Here is a 17,002-nt window from a genome sequence, read left to right as displayed (position 1 = left end):
GCGCCACTACCGGACCAGAAAAGTTGTGAATTTCGACAAAGTTGTTGAAGGGAACATAGGCTTCTAGTTGGTATACAGTTCGTAATGGAATTCAATTAGGGCGCTAATGACCATATAGTTTTGAGTATTTAAAATTAGGTTTATCTTGTGAAATGTGAACCATTTAAAATATTGTGGTCTTCAGAAAAGTTGTTCAGAAGATTAAGAGCTTTTGGTTCTAATTGCTAAGTCCGGAATTCTGCCACAACGTAGTCCTAGTATAAAACAATATCGCACGCTTAGCCTGGGGGCTAATAGCGGTCTCGTTCAACTAGGTTTTAGTTTTTGGCACATTTTGTATGTGTAGGAATAGTACAACGATACACCGTGCCCCAGTGCTGAGTCGAGAAAACTTCCAGCTCGAGAAGATCCTTGACTCGATCGGGAATCGAACCCGATATCACAACCGTGTGGGAGAGCTAGCCCACCGACATCGCTAACCACAGAGCCACGGGGACCACATAGTCCGTAGTCCTAGTATACATGAACTTATTTGGAAAGTCGGGTGCTTCTAGTTTATGGAGATCTTGGAATAATACTGGGACGTTATTGTTGAAAAAAAATCAACTGGTACTGGCCGACGTACGCAACTTTCTAGGAAGTGAGAACCGCAGGGTAAATTAGGGCCAAATCCGAAGAGTTGCGTGCACGCTAGCGCAACTCAGTTATCTGTGATAGGTTAAGTCTGAAATACGACCAACTTCATGCTACAGATTTTGCTTTTTGCCACCTGAAGACGAAAAATAATATAAATTTCAGAATATTATGTAGTACATCAGCCAAGCGAACAGAAATTGAGTCAAATAAGAATATCAAATTCAGTTCTTTAAAATACAGTCATTCTCGCAAACTTTCCAAACAAGCTTTACCTTCAGGACATCAGATTTCAGATTCAAATCCTCAACTTTTTCGGTATATGTCCTAATTTTTTCGACCAGAAAGACCGTTACAATTGAAATAAGTGGCCTCTAAACTCGCCAGACCTCAACTGAACGGACTTCTCGATTTGGGGGATGATAGAAGCAGAGGTCTTCTCACGAAAACAAACAAGTTTAGACGAGTTGAAGAAGTCTTTGCTTTGCTGGAAGGAAATTCCAAATGACATTCGGTTCGTCGTCAACTCTTATCCTAAGCGTCGTCTCCTAGCTGTCATCAGAGCCAAAGGAGGACACATTGAATGAGTTATTGTTTGTTATTTTTTGTAATTGTTTCACTTAATAAATTATTTTTATTTCAAAAGTTTTCTCTTACTTGCCAAAAACATGGGTCACGGTCCTCTGTTTCTTGTTGCAATAATTATGGCGCACCCTGTAGCTCAAACTGGAAAAAGTAAGATTATGATTAAAAAACAACTCCTCCAAACTTTGGGTTCCTTAGCAAGCTCGAAAGTGCGTAAAGTCTCCAGAGACCCAAATGAAGTTTTTTTGAAGCAAACATAAAAGCGACGAACGCAGTGAGCATTTACTCTGCTGGCTTTTGACGCACTTCCGAGCTGGCTGAGAGCACCAAGATTTACTGAAATGATTAAAAGGCTTTAATCTTCTGTATTTTTCCAGTTTAGGTTCTGGGGCTAAACCTGCGTTTACCAGTGTAATGTTTTATCTCTCAAAAACCGGGGTAATCAAAAGAACCAATTAGTCAATTAGCCAATTAGTCTGATTTTCGTAATCGGTAATATCTCAGTATAACTAGAGAAAAATCAATTATTGCCAATCATTTCTAATTAGGCTTCAAATACAAAACTTCACAACTCTGGTAGATGAAGACAAAATGGGATTATGATTTTGATGCTTTCAGCAGCAATTATAATTTTTTCTATGTTCGGATCATTCACTGCTATGCAACTACTCGGTTATTACCCGGATATCCGCTAGTCACATTTCAAATTAATCTTCTGAACGCCTCCCCTGCTCGAGCTCCACCCGTGGTTTTCTTCTCTCGTCAACTGCATCTTGCTTCTCAACATTGATGCTGCGCTCGATTTAACTTCCGAGTATCTTCTCCGTTGGATGAAAACAGTCTGCCGCTGCCCGAAACTCACTCGTGTGCCATCGTTTCTATCACCAGAGCAGTTAGTGGATTTAAATCGATGTCCTGCATCGTTCCAGAATCATCCACCCCTCCCTCTCCCCCCCCCTCTCTCTCTCTCTCTCTCTCTCTCTTATTGGTCATTTCACGCTTCGCATGTATCTGTGTGGTGCTGCACTATCAAACGAGTTTGTGTTGAATTTGCCCCAATGTCGATTCCCTTTCGAAAATAGAAATGACCCAATCTTCCGTGTTCGAATTGGCTGTGATGAATCATCTCTAGCAGCAGCAACAGCAGCGGCGGGTACCCTCAGGCAAGGATCCGATAGCAAACCTCACCTCATTTCGTTAAAATTCCACTAATGCCCAAAAACATCACATTTTGAATTCAATTCTAGATCTCTCTCTCTCTCCATCTCAACCCAACGTGCGGACAAAGAGACGACGACCGGCGGCCGCGCATCGCAGCAACGGCACACATCACGATCCAGAAATGACCAAGAACGAAGACGATGAACCCTGAGAACGTATATGTCTATAGACACAGTGAAACGACGTAGTAAAGGAAGAGGGAGAGAGCGCGAACGTGAAACCGGAAGAACGAGAAATGCTGTGGACGCTGCGAGGTCCAGTTATGCGGCTATCTCTTTCACTCGTTTGCTTACCGCGTAAGCAATGAAGTTGGACCTTAAGCCTCTAGCATGTATGCAGAATAACGCTGTGAGTGACACGCTTTCGCTGCTAACAACAACAGCAAAATCAACAACAGCAAGAAGTAGAAAAATGTGTGTTATCAATCTGAAAGCCAGCTGTTTACTACTGGCAGACTAAGGCGATTGTCAAGTTCGTGTGTGGCGGTTATGGCGACCGCGGCAGCGCGAGGAGCCAAGGTGCAACCTGGCGAGTACACAGAGACACTCGCACACCAATCGATGGGAACGAAGTCAAGTAAGAACTTTTTAGCACTCTCCTCCCCTGTTGATAAGAGTTTGACGATGTGAAACAACATTGCATTTCTCGCTCGCTAATCGTGAGACTAAGTGAAGTAAGAAGTTAAAACAAACATTATAAAAGATCATGACACGTCAGTAGGAAGAAAAATCCATACTGTTTTCGTAGATATGACTATGGAAGCAGATAAATCTTAGCATGATATCTGAAGAGACGGGAGACGCTAGACCCGAAAGCGTTTCTGTTAGCATGAAGAAACAGCATGATTATCCATTTTTATTAAACTAATGACTTATTATTAGCAATTGAATAATGCAAATCGATTCGACTTTCTTACGACTGAACAATTGTTATTGCAAATGGATATAAGCGAAAATCTAGTACGAAGCATTGATTATTAAGTGTAGACAAATACACACACACACTCTGGACAGCCTCTGAATATATCCTAGTCAGGACCGTCCGGTTGTATATGTTTATACATACCTACTTATTTACTACAGTAACGAGCATTAAGAAGAAAACGATCATCAGCGTGTTTTATTATCAGGGTACATGTTCGTTCATAACTAAGATACAAACACACACACATTTACTTTTAAGATTACAACAACAACAAAAACGTATGGGATTACATATACACATACATACACAACTCGAACGTGTTAGTTAAGTCATCGATTACATATTTGAATTTTTGTATTTTTGTGAGACTAGTGTTTTTTGTTCGAATCAGTTCTCAGTGCTTCTTTTTAAATGCGCTAACTCATAAGACTTGGAAAAAACGTTCCCTGTCAATCGTGCCAGCTGGAGACCGCCAAAAAATACCGCCCACACAAGACCAAAACTCACACCAACAAATCGGTAAGGTTCGTTATAAATGAAAATTACCACCGCGTGAAAAAAAAAAACACAATATCGGAGGACAATTTCCATTGGTAACGCGCCTTACAATGTAGTGCGCGGTGGAGCCGTCTCTGTGGCATGATTCACAACCGACGTTTTTTCAAATTTAAACGTATTTAACTTCAAATCTATCTAAGTCGTCGCCGCCGTCGGACAGCGTATGCCCTCGAACGCGAAAGTAATCATGTTTCTATTACTTTACGTTGATATATATAAATTTATTAAACATATTCTCGCTAGGTCGATAAGGGTACGAACAAGAAGAGAAAAATATGAAAAATAATCTATTGTTTGATTGGCGGAAGCACCCAAAATTGAAACACAGCGCCAGGGCCGAAGAGGAAAAAACAAAAATCGAAAAGAAATTCAATTAGGCGTTTAATATATATTTAAAAGAAAATATTTAGATAAATTGTTTAACTGTTTTGTAGCGTTTTACGATAAACCAAAATTTAATTGCTATGAGAAGGAACAATCCACACGAGTAACAATGATCGCGCGCGCGCGTTATTCGCAATCGCTGAGAGCAAACGGATACGAGAGTCCGAATGTAACATAAATTAGAGTACCCACACCCAGTTCCAACTCAATGCAGAACCGACCACAGCAATTTGCGGTCCCATTTTAACTAACGCATTCGCGTGTTATTTCCTAGGAATTCCCGTTTCCTACTTAGAAAAATAGTGATTTAGTTAGATAGTTTTTTTTCGAATTCAATCGTAATTATCAGTAACTTATTCTAATCATTATTTTCGTTTTCCTCCTCAATGTGTGTGTGCGTTTTTTTCCTATATATTTATTTCTTAGCCGTTAGATTTCGCCTCCTCCGAGCTTCAAACGTCGAACAATCCCAGATAAGAAGAAGCAGCAGAAGAAAAATTCAAACAAAGCGAAAGTGAAAAAGCAAAATCGAACGCGAGGAAACTGCCGGAAGCGGTCAAACTCCTCGAGAATCCATGTTGAAGTTCCCGCGCAAACTGTCATATTTGTGTTCATAAACATAGCAAATCAAACAAAGAAACGAACAAACGAACCAACAAGCAAACAATACACGATAGAAACAGGAGAGAATCTATTGCTCTCTAGCTGCATGTTGAAAGAATTAGCGAACCAGGAATAGAAGATTAGTGAGAGGCAAAAGTAGCAAGAGGGAACGAGAGAAAGCGCGAACACTTTGTTTTCAATGAATTTACAGTGCAGTATTACTGATTTTTGTTTTTGTTTTTGCTCGTTTACACACATAAAGTCTAGGAGGAATCCAGCGATCGAATTGTACATTTTTAACTATTAAAATTATTATTATCGTAATTATTATTACTACCTATTAGGTTTTTTTTGTCTTCGCTGGTTTTTTTTCGCTATTGATTTTACAACATTGTCGTAGTTGCGTGGTTTAGCTTTTTTCTTCTCATCCCGATGCAGGAGGGAAGAAATCATTATCTGTAGAAAGTATCTCGTTAATGTGTAAGACTTCAGAACAGTTCGTCATATTCGTGTGTGTTTTTTTGCTTACTACTCACCTTTACCCTAGTAAATAGTCGTCTCTTTTTAGTTATCTCATTTTTTATTGTATTTTTATATATAAATATTATTTTTGATATATTATTATTGCATTTAGAAAACGATACATTTTTAAATTAATATTATACACCTTTGTTGGTTATGTTGATTTTTGTTTTGTTAAATTATTACACGTAAGTTTTTGAGTTTAACGAGTTTTGACAAAAAAACCTATACTTGTAATTGTAATAGTGGTAGTAGTAGTTGTAAATTAGCTCGCTGCGAGAACAAATAAAAAAAAATGAAAAAACGCAGTTTATGTATATTTTTTAAAGCAACGAAATTTGAGCAATTTGTGTAACCTATAAGAGCCGAGAATATCAATCGAAATAGACACGCATTTAAGCAGGGAGAAAGAAAGAGAGAGAGTGTGTGTACGGTATGCTCATTTTTCTCTCGTTTTAAGCAAAAGCAAAGAACTTAAAGACACTGAAAGAGAAGAAAAATTTGTAAGACCACCAGAGCGAGAAGAGAAGGAATTGTTGTGAATCGCTCTAACATGTTTTCGCTGTCAGTAAGGAAAAAAACTGCCAAACAGCTGGAAAGGGATCACAAAAAATTCTTTTTGACACAAACAATTGTTTTAATTTTTATAGAAATAAACTAGAAAGTTACTTACTTTTTTGATTATTTTTAAATTATATAATATACGATGATTTATTAACAAAACGATTGAAAAAAAAAAACACAAAAATAAAAGAATGAGTTGTTTAGATAAATTTAAACAATCTTTTTTAATTGAACGAAAAATTGGTTTTATTTTAACACCAACACGCAAAACATCCTTCACAAATTACTAACTCAAATTTCTTTACTCTAAAAAAAATACGACTCGTACGACTTACTAACTCACTAACACTCAAAAACCCAAGTGCGGGCTACGACGAAAGAGAATGCGTTCGCCGAGCGTGCGAAAGCTGCGCCACTGTTGCCAGCTGCCTTGTCTTTCGTCGTAGACTGTTTTTTTTTTCTTTCTTTTCAATTCGCTCATCGGTACTAACCAAGGGTCGTTTGTCTCCGCCACTTCGCTGCCGCTCGTCGGTCAAATTTCGCTTCGGTTGCTTCGCGCGCTGCCAGCGAATAAATATGTCACCGAGAAATTGGAAATGATGTGATCGCTGTTGTGTTGTTACTGAGCCAGCGCAGCGTCTAGAGCCGAAAGTTGCTGAGCAAACAAAAAGCAGATGCTCCGATGGGGCTCCAGTGGCCATCGCGAAGACCATAGGCAAGACGACCGCAGCCGGGTTCGGTAACAGCGGCGAATTAGCCCTGTAATAAGTAATCGTCTCACGATCGCCGCTCATTTCGATGAGTGGTACGAGTAATAATTGCCGGAGTTGAATTTCGCTTCTTCAGCCTAGGTTTCTAGTGTTCGCTGTTCTGACTGATTTTGGTCGCAAAATGAAGTTAAAAAGTGTTTTAGCCTGCGACTCATTTACGACTGTTTGTCGAGAAAGTTATCGGAATTTATTTTGTACACCATAAGAAAACCGTAAACAATTTGGACATGCTCGAATCAAAACAAATAAAAATATTTGACAGTGAAATAACACTCTGCTAGGCGATGCTATCTGGTCTTTTTTATGCACTATATTGCAGAGTTTTTTGCGTGCCAGTTTACTGGTGGGGAACTTTAGAACAATCAAATTTCTCTCCAGACACAATTCTCGGACGATTGCGTCCGTCCAGTCACCCCTCGTTAAGTGGTTCAATTTCGCGGAAACCACGAGCACTTTTTCTGAGCCGCGGCTAGCACGGTAATCACCATCCGGCGCTGTCTCGTTCTGACGCAGGCACTAGCCGTTTGAGAAACAGTTAAACAGAGGAAGTCTGCGCCGGGTGAGGACGGCAGCAAAGTTAATCCACGAGTGTATCGTGCAGCAACTTAGTAGTTGTTGTAGTACACACCCAACGCGTCACGTCGCACTATATTGCCAGCCGCAGTCGGGTGCACTCTTCGTGTTGCCGGCCGAGCACCAAGTCGCTGCGTACGTGCGATCGGTTATAAGATTATAATCCAAATCCACACTTTTCTCGCAGTAAGGAAGCTCACACGCGGGGCGGAGAGGGGGTGTGAAAGTGTTTTCCAAATGGTGGAATGATTTGCTCCGAATCGTGAGGACGCGTGCAACGCGCCGTTCGATGCGACTCGCGGACGCTCAACTAGAAGTGGATTTTTATTCAGACCCGATGATGTAAACAATCTGATTTATTGCGCTGATTGCTTATACTTATGGGGAATATGCCAGAAAAATGGCAATGGAGACGCATCACGGAGCTACCATGCGTCTCCATTCAAGAAAATCGCATGGCAACCACGGTTGCAGTTGACTGGGGCTGGAAAGTCTTTTTGAAGATTGCACATGTGTTCAGCGGCTTTGCATTTATTGGATTAGAAGAGCTCCGAGGAGTGCAGATTTCCATGGAAGAGATTCTTGCGAGTCTCGATTGGTGCGGTTGACCGCGTCGTGAGCGGAAGCACAAATGCGTCCTCGTCGTCGTCTTCGTCAGATGCTTATTTTAATTAGTAGTGAGTACTGAATTAGGGCGTGTGCTCCGCTGTGAACCTTCTTTGCGGAATGCTCGGGGGGTTCTGTCTTTCGTCATCGGTTTATTTCCATCGTCGAAATGCGCGCCCGCTCGTGGTGGATGTGAAGAGTGCGATTACAGTGAGAAACTTATGACCGATTAAGCGTGTGCTGGCTTTTTAGACGGCTAGCGCAGTAATTGAACGGCAGTTACAACAACGTCGTAAATTTATTCGCCTTGCTGTGTCAGTGAAAAAAATAGTACGAGTTTGAGAGAGAGGAAACAGTCAGGCAGCACCAGACACTCTAAATAATAGTCGTCGTTGGGTCTTGATTGCTACTTGGCAGTTGAGTCCTCCAGGAAAACGAGGCTGAACCAATTTACAAACTAGGACAGTGTTGCCAAACGCGTTTGTTTTAATTACTATGGAAGTAAGGTTTAAATGCATCAGCTGCTAATCCGCTAGGTTCAATGCGAATCGCTCCTTTACGTGTCCTTGAATTTTTTAGAATGATAGACTTTTTTCAATACTTTATCGGGTGTTTAACCTCAATTTCACCTCAAAGTAAATGATAAATCTAGCACATTCTAAGTCGAACAATTCGAGAAAAAATCATCCAACAATGCAAACAAACGCTGGTTGGATCGAACAGCATTCCATCTAGAAGACAGATGAAAGCCTCAACATCCGTCGTGTGATCCGTCATGTAGCCTTAGAATACCAGCGGATCATAGCAGCCATTATTTGAAGAGACTGCCTACGCATGATTGTGACTCTGTAGCCTCCTCCTATGCCCATTAGTTCAGCTTACATGCATCCAAAACATACAGGCATATTCATCAAGAAGCGCATTGTTCCCCAGCTTTCCGATGTCGAAAGAATTTCTCCCATCCCTCGACTTCTCGTGTACTTTTTTCTTCGGGTTTGCTTTTCCGCAAAGAATTTCAATTTGTCTTCGGCTCGTCCGTTCGCTATTCGATTCGGCTTGCTTGATTGAGCGATGGAATGTAGTCTACCGGAGGCGAGTAATCTAGAAAATAGTGCAGTCCGTCAGTCCATGCTGGAACTGTTTGTTTTCACTTTTGCCGACTCTTTTTGTTGCCTCCTCTGTATCAATTTGAAGGGCATCTTAATAGTAAACAAGCTAAGAAATTGCAGATGTAAAAAGCATTTACGTGGAGAGGTCATTCACATTTTAAGCATTCACCCCATGAATTTTCCATTAACTTTTGACTGCAACGATGTCATTAGAACCTTCTCATGATTGTGAAAACAACACCTTTTCAACTTTTATACCTGGCTAAACGGGTAGGGAATAATGTTTCCGACACATACTCCTAATGGCTCCAGCCTAGCTCCCTACCTGCGACGGATGCTGGAGAGAATCTAGGTATACAAAATAATAAAAAAGGGGTGTTCTTTCCTGATACCCGTGCGTTGAAATTCCAGCCATGGTGTAACTGATATGGGACGTATTAAATCCGGTAACAAACAAAAACTACCTAAAAATAATACGCTTTCCGTTGTTTGCGTTGGCGAAAATTGTCTTTTCATCACGCACTGGTCTCCCGGTCAAAATAAGTTGCGGTCGTCACCCGGCTGCAACGAATCCCCTGTGAGCCCACGTAATTAAGTAAACAAATTGTCTGCAAACATGGCGACCGTAGCCGATTGTCCTCGCTGGTGACCCACAAAGGATTATTTGACAAAGGTGGTTGCGAAGGGTTAACACCGATGACGTTACTTCTGTTGGCAGTACTGCCATTTTTTCCACAATAGCTAGCGCATGTTTTTGTTATTATATTTTTTATTATTTTTTTGATTAGGTTCTACACAAAATCCCGTTTGTCCTGTAATTTGTGTTACATACGTCAGTACCATCAATCGTTGCTCAGTGTCAACACTGCGAAACGGACGCGAAGAAAAAAGTTTAGTGAAATTGTTACCATCCAGAAAAAAAGCAACCCAATTGGCAACGGAAAAAAAATGATTGACAAATCACTTAAGAAAGATAGATTATTTTTCATTCGATAGGTTGTGTATCAGGAAACCCAACATAAAAAAAACTAGTTTGTTCGTAGAAGATCACACGCCGCCAATGTATTTAATTGCGTGCAGGTCAAACCGTCAGAGAAGCCATATATGTATGTGTTTATCACACAGCGCCGCCGTCATTCATCGGTCGCCGACCGCAGGAGGAAGGTATCGGGAATAACTAACACAAGACTGTCGTCCTTTCATCTGTTTAGAGATTTACCATACAACTATATTGAATACCCCCTAGTAGCAGCAGTAATCTAATGTGTTAAGCGTAGATCAGTACTCGTCTTTGAAGTTTTTCCTTAAAAGTTTTCTATCTCGTAAGCTAAGCAAATTTCGACCGGAAACGGAGCCGTAGCAGCAATTCAGTTGAGTATCGAGTAACCAACAGAAATCTATGATTAATTGCTTAGTTAAACTTCGAAACCGATGAACAAAAAATCGAACGGAAAACAGTAATTCATTATGTACTAATCGTTTTTGGTTTCGGTAAAATGTTGGACGAATTAGAAGAAAAAAAAAGCAAAATGATAGCGAAGAAAAAACTCTATTTTTCTACAACCTATATACATTTCTTATTCGATCTATGTAATCCAACAAACACAATCGGAGGCGACCAGAATCGAAAACACAGAACAAACTCACACATAAACAACAACGTCTTGTTTTTCGCAGTTTTTATTATCTACGGTTGGAAAAAAAGTGAAAAATCAACAGTTTTACCATAGTCTGTAAGAGTGACAACTAAGGGAACTAAACCATTTTAGCGTGTAAAACCGAGTGTAAATACCTTGTACAGAGTGAAAACAAAAAATCAATTGAAACAAGCATGAGTTAGGAACTGCAAACAATAATAATGCTTTTTTTCGTGTCTCCTGTTAAGTCGCATCCTCGAGGACGCAGAGATTTTTGTCACGTTTCACACAGTATGTTTAGGCTAGGGAGCAGCGGAACGGGGATCAGTTAATGTTGAAAACCCGCGCACCACACATACATATATAATATATGATGAAATTGATATTTTGTAACCAAATCACGCTCATTCTTGCCAGTGCACATCAGCATCGGAATCATTAGTGTGTCATTAACATCGTCATCCCCATCGCCATTATCATTATCTTCGTCTTGTGTCAAGGTCGCGTAACAGGTTTTTTTTTTCTGAAGCACGCGCATTCAGAGTCGTTTTCATAAACCAAACCGCTTAATCTTATCGATAGACGTAGAGAAGGAGACAAAAAAGCACCATTGTGATCGCATAATACCGTGCAAGCCCTCAATCATCACAGATCATCAACCATCGGTTATCGTTACTCATCTGCTTTAACATTGACTTTACGTTTGTTTTAACGGCTAAGGTGGCATGACACTGCGTTCAACTAATCTCGACCGGTTATCCAGAAGTGCTTAAAGCGAAAAATTCAATTCAGATAAAATATTGGCAAGTAAACCATCATTATTTGCAATACCTACCAGCTAACAGCACCCACGAGGAGTGAGTTGTCAGATTTGTTTCGTTTTTTTTTTGCTGTCAATTGAAAGCACCCCCGTAACACATGTCTGTCACGGCACGACACGGTTCCGTTAAGACTTCTTCTGCATACCTAATGAATGAACGAATGAATGAATCGGTTCGTTTTGGGTCGTTCGACACATGGAGATACTCATAATCCGGTGGTCGCGACCTTCACGGCGGACATGCTCTTCTGTGCCTGTATACACGCTATCGAATGACGAGTTGCAGATTTATCACAGGGACATGACATGTCAGTTTTTTTATTTCTTTTATACTTTCGCCAGATTTCGGTGAACCGTGTTTTCACTTGGGGATTCACCATGCCAAGGCCAAGGGCGATTGTTTGTTTTGTGTGCGGAATGGTAAAAACCATTTCGCTTTGTTTGCATTGTTTTGTACCACTGGCAGCTCTTTTGTCAGTGATTAAGATGTAAATTGCCATCCATGCCAAAAAGTAAACCTTCGCAATGCACAAACGATCGTTCATCGATCGCTAGTTCACGCACACGCACACACTCTCTCGCATTTATCATCGCACGATTCCCACGAACCATCATCACTAGCATCTCCATCAACTGTCAAACGCTCTCCGCATTAGCAATCATAGTTAAACTTTCGCTCACACCATCGATCATGTTCCCAGAACGTGAGTTCTACAGTAATTAGCATCGTTATTGGAATTCTTGTTATATGTTGAACAAAACAAAAAAAATTAACAAACCAAAATGTTAGTATTACAAAACAAAATTGAAATGCGAAAGCGATTGTCGAGAGATCGAATATTATAAATCAATCCTAGTGCGGCTCTCACTCCGTTGTTATTTGATATTGAGGTGTAGGGTGATGAGGAGAAACAATCGAGCGCGCAGCAACTGTTGAACGCATACGTGTAAACGTGTGTGTGAGTAAAAGGCGTTAATCTTAGATAAAAAAAGGAAGCGCTTGCGATAATGCAATGAACCAGTTATTAATCAATCAAACAAACTTATTATTGTTATCTGCGGGTTATAAAAACAAAATCTAGAAACGAAACTGTAAACAACAATATTATACAATGATTGAGGAAAACTTCCATCCAGTGTCAACCGACAGTGCGGCCGGTTGGTAAAAGTAGTTGCTGAAATGTCTTGTTCGTTTGTTTTATCGTTTTTAAAACCGGCGGGTAGCGAATAGTATGCGTTGAGGTGACCGCACCACGCACACTTTCGGACTCGCAAATTACTTAATGACGTTTTGTAAAAAAAAACTACACACAGTTTAAAGCAGCATTCCATGATCTCAATTTTTCCACCAGGGCGAAAGGGCCCCCCGGTGCCAGATGGCACTGCAGTCAGTTAGTTTTAATCGAACGTCGCCAGTTTTTTGATGCCGTTACAGCTTTTTATGCGTGTGCTAGTGTGTGTAATCAGTTGGGTTTGTCCCACGTGCTTGGCGAATAGGCCTATATTTTGAGAAGACGTCAATCGGTTTTCAACTAGCTCTTTTAGAGGAATGGCACGATAGTATAGGTTGTAGTCTTACACTATCTACAATCACGTTCACTGCATCACAAAAATTTTGCTGTAGATTTTCAAACGAAAACTAAGTGAATTAGTGAAACCTAAGCCAAAATCCGACATTTTTCCATAGAAGTGCATCTACTAACAAAAATAAAAATTAAAAACACAACTGTGAATGATAGCGCTGATAACATATTTAGGGAATTTAAGCCGTAGTTTTAAACTGAACCCATTTAAAAACTGACACAATGGATATACTCAGAACGTATTTCGCCGAATTTTTACTAGAAACTTTTAGCTCATATTTATACAAAACAAAACACAGACTCAAAATAGCAATCATACACCAGTACTATTTGCAACACGAGGCGGAATTTACCGCACAAAACTTTACATTGTTTTCGTTTTTCAACGTGAGAAGAAGGAAACAAATAAATCAAAAACATAATCTCTATCAACGGTAGAATGTTGTCCGTCAGTGTGTAAAAATGTTTCGATTCGATGTGGTTCAAGCAATTTAGTTAAGTCGAAAGCAAACCTCTATGCAGCACTGTTTGCCCTTTCTTTCCATTCTAATTACTTCCTTGTTGCGACAGCTCGCAGCCCTGGGCAGGCGCGAAACCAGGAGCGCCGAAACGTTGTGACAGCCAAGTCGTGCTTAACATTCCCTTCCAAGCACAACGACACTCACATATACTTTCACCTACACACACACACAAAACGTGTTGCTGCCCCACACTTTTTCCGATGTGCTTTTCGTATATGTATTGTAATGAGCTTAAACAAAGAGATGTTCACCTTAATAACGATATGTATGAGACCAATTTGAAAATATTTACCACTTAGTAGCAGTAGCATACAGAACGCTAAACATTGTATTCGAGGCAATGCTTTTTTTCTATAATCCGACTAATAGCTTTCCAGAAAATTTAGGAATCTCGAGCATAAACGTATAAATCATGGTCAGATGTCTAATTAGAAAACCATATATGCGCGTGTTGTGGCAATGCCAATCGGCTTTAGCCAAGGACAGTAAACAAACCGCTCTCTAATAGCATTCGAATGAGGGAACCCATCCCTCGCGGCTCGGTACGCCACACGCTCGAAAAGCGCTGGCCGTTTTTTTTTTTTGCTAGGCATATATTCAAATTTCGAAAAAAGTAAACATTTAGAGCAAATCACTTTCCCCGCAAAGTAGAGGAAGCGCTGGAATATCAACACGATGCCACGCGCGCTATTATTACTAATCTCAGACACAGCTTTCCACACGCTAGAAGAACGATCATCGCCGTCATCAGCTATCAAACATCAAGAAGTTATCTAGCTCACACACACTCATCCGAGGTATCGCACACCAGCCGGCAAATCATATCTGTTTCACTTGCTACATATTCCTGTCAGCATCGGAGAAAATCCGCACTTTCTGCTTCGCGTTTTTCGCCATCGCATGGCGATAGTGTTGCAGCGCAAAGGGCGTGCTAAGCGGTGCGCGGGAGGAACCCCGTTCGCGGTACAAACTCGATTCACACTCGATTTGCTAGAACAAACATTTTATGCCCAACTAAGCACACACATATGCCGCCCCTAGGGTAGCGTACGGGTTTGACTTCCTGGCTCCAGTGCTGCCGGATTGTCTGTGATTTGTACAAATATCGGACAGCTCTCAATTGTGTCAAAAAGCTCAAAATTATTATTTCGATTTTGGACTCTGCAGCCAAACATTAAGTTAAGTTGAGTAAGTCAATTTTATTGTTTCAAACTGATTTGAAATTTGGATGCGATTTTTCTTCCAAGGAACAACTTTGTGAACTTTGTGAAATAACATAAGATGATTCACATCATTTCACGAATCGATTGTTTTTTGTTTGACTGAAAATTTGCATACCATCTTCAATTGATTTTATAAAATTGTCTTTTTTTATATAGAACTAGCTGTCCCGGCAAACTTCGTTCTGACTATTTGGAGGGACTACGTCTTTGTTTACTATACTGGGACGCATTCTGTAAAATTGGAAATGAAACTGGCAAATGTTGCGTCAGATTTCAAACGTTTATAACAGCATAACCACATGATGGATAACAATAACCAATATGTTGTTGGATAGATAAAATGTAGAACAATTTTGTAATATGCTAGTTATCACTCTAATTTCATTGCTAAGCGGTAAAAAGTTTCAACGACAAATTTACACGAATAATGAACCAATTACATGCGAGCATTCCTAGCACAAACGACGTGAATGGACACCATCCGTCCCCCCTGATATTCTCTGCATCAATATAGATATAAAAATTGACAGAGTCTCCCCGTCGCAATAGGTCAATTTATTTTTGCTTCCATGAGCTTAGACTAATATGATGTCTGGGAGGTAAAAGTTTTCCGAAAAGTTTGAAACAATCCCCACACTTGAACAATTTCTAAACCTGCTTTCAGAACCTAATAAAAACTGATGTCTCGAAAGAAAACATGCCGGTAAAAGCAACAGTACCAGTGGAGTAAAGAACCGCAGATCTCTCATACGTACAGTCGCTGAGCAAACACCTTGATTCTGTTTGCAGACTCTATATTTTGTAACAAAAAATCTCCTAATTACAGTGTTTAGTCCCACCATTTCATACAACCCCAGGGCTGTATACCTTGTATTATTTCATTCAAATGATTTCGTACACTCTAAATTGATTCACCTAATAATTGATTTCACCTAAAAATTGAACACGTACAAAGTCAAAAGAAAAATCCTTTGAAATGATTGGTTTTATCGAAATGAGAAGATCCTTTCCTTTAAGCTCGATTATAAGAATAGTCACTATCCGAGAATTCAAAATGGTGTCTGAGATTGACTATTAGTATCTGTGCATCACCACGATTACGGAAATACCATATTTGGTCACTTTCGGCTGTTTTCCAGACACCGGAATCGTCATTTTGACTTTCAAAATGACATGTGAAGTAAATTTCTGGCCTCTGGGCGTCAGCTGGTTCCGGAAATAACCACTTTGGGTTGTAATCGTTTTTTTGGCTGTGTTACAGTAATCGTAAGCCAACATCTTAGAACTTAAAATGGTGTCTTAGGTTGGTTTTTTGGCTTCTGTGCATCATAACGATTACGGAAATATCATTTTAGGCTGTTTCCCGAAAACACTGGTTGAAATATCTCTTTAAATTGTCTGGGAGACCTCTCCCCTCTCAGAGTACAGAGAAGTGCCAAGCCATCATCGAAATTTATGAATGATAAGATGATAAGAGCCCTTTTTTGAGAAAAGGGAGGGGTGTCCTACCATCATGAACATTTTGTTTGCTCTCAAAACCCTTAACATGCCGAGTTTGGTTGTATTGGCTTGATTGGTTCTCGAGTTGTGCAAAATTTGTGTTTCATTTGTATGGGACGCCTTCCTTCCAGAAGAGGGAAGGGTATTAAACCTCCATGGAAATATTTTTTGGCTTTAAAAACTTTTACATGTCAAATTTAGATTCATATACTTTATTGGTTCTCGAGCTATGCGAAATTTGTATTTCATTTGTATGGGAGGGGTATAGAATCACTATTTAAATAGTTTTTGGCTTTCAAAATTTTGACATGCCTAATTCGGTTCCATTTACTCGGTTAGTTCTCGAGATGTGCAGAAACTTGTGTTTCATTTTTATCGGACCCCTTCCTTCCAAAATAGGGAGGGGTCTCGAACTATCTCACGAAAAGGTTCAACCCCTAAAACCTCTATACAAAATATCACGACGATCGGTTTAGTAGTTTCTGAGCCTATATGGATCAGACAGACAGACAGGACAGCATTTTTATTGATTAATTTTGTGTAAACTTTCAACCGAATAATGGCCTCACTGTCTAGTTGTTTCAAGGCAACGAATGGCTTTGTTCTTCGAGCCGAGCAATCGATTCCGTTTTCAAGACACAAACTCTCTAGTTTAGATCCATTTTC

At 40.1% G+C, this 17,002-nt stretch overlaps 2 protein-coding genes across 6 annotated transcripts in view; both read left to right on the top strand.

Moving 5' to 3' along the window:
- Window positions 1-10,910, top strand: part of LOC129730599 (brain tumor protein) — a 283,342-nt gene extending 272,432 nt beyond the window's left edge. For 4 of the 5 annotated variants that reach the window (XM_055690051.1, XM_055690055.1, XM_055690053.1 and 1 more), the window contains one exon: window positions 2,466-10,910. The gene's annotated coding sequence lies outside the window, so the exon portion shown is untranslated. The remainder of the gene's footprint in view (window positions 1-2,465) is intronic. The other variant, XM_055690052.1, reaches the window with a different exon arrangement.
- LOC129730598 (protein disks lost) overlaps window positions 1-17,002 on the top strand; it is a 590,739-nt gene that overhangs the window by 282,596 nt on the left and 291,141 nt on the right. The gene's annotated exons all lie outside the window — the stretch shown is intronic.

This window comes from Wyeomyia smithii, chromosome 3 (assembly GCF_029784165.1).
Source record: "Wyeomyia smithii strain HCP4-BCI-WySm-NY-G18 chromosome 3, ASM2978416v1, whole genome shotgun sequence".
Taxonomy (NCBI): domain Eukaryota; kingdom Metazoa; phylum Arthropoda; class Insecta; order Diptera; family Culicidae; genus Wyeomyia; species Wyeomyia smithii.
Note: the sequence above shows the minus strand (reverse complement) of the source record. Positions and strands in the feature narration are given on the sequence as shown.